Raw genomic sequence first — 1815 nt, forward strand, 5'->3', positions numbered from 1 at the left:
CCTCCTGCGCCTGTCCTCCACTCTCCCAAGCATGATGTCCTTCTCCAAGGACTGGTCTCTCCTTACAACATGACCAAAGTATGTCAGACAAAGCCTCAGAATCCTTGCCTCCAAGGAGCAGCCAGGTTTAACCCACTCCAGGACGAATCTGTTTGTTTTCTTAGCAGTCTATGGCACCCTCAGCACTCTTCTCCAACACCGAAGCTCAAAAGCATCAATTCTCCTTCTGTCCTCTCTGGTCATTGTCCAGCTCTCTGATGTATATAGATATAAATTTATAGTTGTTGCTGAGTACCACTGAGTTGAACTCAACCCATAGCTGACCTTTTGGCAAGTTTTGAGGGGTAGTTAATCACACAGGAGGAAATTTGCCCTTCTTTCTCCCATGGAGCAGCTGCTGGTCTCAAACCACGTGCCTTTGGGTTTGCAGCACAGCTTCTTGCCACTAGGCCACTTACTGCTGTTGTGTTAATTCCCATTCATGGTAAACCTCTACTGGGTTTGTGAGCTATAAATTTTAAATGGGAGTAAGCAGCCTCAATTTTTTCCTATTGAGTGATTCATGGATTTAAGTGACTCTTCAGTTACAGCCCAACACATTACTCAGTAACCATCTAAGGATCTTTAAATTATACTAGTAATTTTCCATTTTCCACTTTCAACTTGTTTATGTCTTTGAATCCAGAGTATCTCATATATAAAGATGAACTAAATCTTTGCTTCCATGGAGTACCCTGGCTGCACTGCTTCTAAAACTGAAACCAGGTGTTTTGGGTTTTGGTTTTTGTTTTGTTGTTGTTGTTTTTTACTTTAATATAAACAGATTTATTCTGTAGTTTAAGAGGCTGGAAGTTCAAGTTTAGGATATAAGCTCTAGGGAAGGCTCCTCTCTGTGTGCCAGATGTGGAAGAAAGTCCTTGTTTCCTTCAGCATTCCCTGGAGACCTCTATGTGTTCTGGCCTTCTCTGATGTCAAGCATTTTCATTGTGCAGAAGTCCAAAATGATGCATTCCATTCTGGTTCATTATCTCTTGGTCATACTAAGGGTTGTTGCCTCTCTGCCCCCACCCTCTTCTTGGCTTGATTTTAGGTATTCCTTTAATGAATAAGTCCTTGATCTTGCAGAACTTTATTATGTGATCTCAGCTATCATTTTTATCACCAAGTCTGTATTTTCCTACTGATTTTTCGTCCTTTCAAATCACCAGCTATTATCAATGCATGCTTACTGTATACTTGATTAATATCAGGTTGCAGAAGCTGGTAAATATCTTTAATTTATTAATCTTTGCCTTAATGGTAAGAGTATTAGTTTTAATAATAGTCATATTAAGTGATTTTTCTTGTAGGCTTATGGATATTATTCTAGTCCTGATTAAATTGCATTTCAGAACACACTTTGAAACAATCTTTTTTTTTTTTTAAATTGTGATCTTTAGTGAAAGTTTACAGAAAGGTGGGGTTTGTAATCTATGGGAAGACAAACTTTATACCAAACATTATATGAAAACCCTTGTTCAGGAATTGAAGGAATTACAGATTTATAAATTAGGATTTCTCTTGTGGCAGATCCCAGATAATAAGCTGTTTGTTCCCTGAAGACAGGAGACAGTAAGGGGCCCCCTACAGAGGGAGTGTTACTTCCTGAGCTAGAGTTCACCTTGAGGCATCAAAGTAATCCTTACGGGTAAACCAAATTCTTGCATTTGTGAACCCCTCCCTCCTGAGTCAAGCAGAAGGTTTTCAATAGAAAGAGCTTGACTTCATTTGCATTGAATTCTCTTTGTGATTTACTTCCTGATAATTTTCAATAAA

General features: G+C 38.8%; 1 protein-coding gene across 2 annotated transcripts in view; it reads right to left on the bottom strand.

The window, feature by feature from the left end:
• The window catches only part of STXBP5L (syntaxin binding protein 5-like), a 405474-nt gene that overhangs the window by 135791 nt on the left and 267868 nt on the right, over positions 1–1815 (bottom strand). The gene's annotated exons all lie outside the window — the stretch shown is intronic.

Source organism: Elephantulus edwardii, unplaced genomic scaffold, assembly GCF_000299155.1.
Source record: "Elephantulus edwardii isolate Elephantulus edwardi_28Jun2011 unplaced genomic scaffold, EleEdw1.0 scaffold00032, whole genome shotgun sequence".
Taxonomy (NCBI): Eukaryota; Metazoa; Chordata; class Mammalia; order Macroscelidea; family Macroscelididae; genus Elephantulus; species Elephantulus edwardii.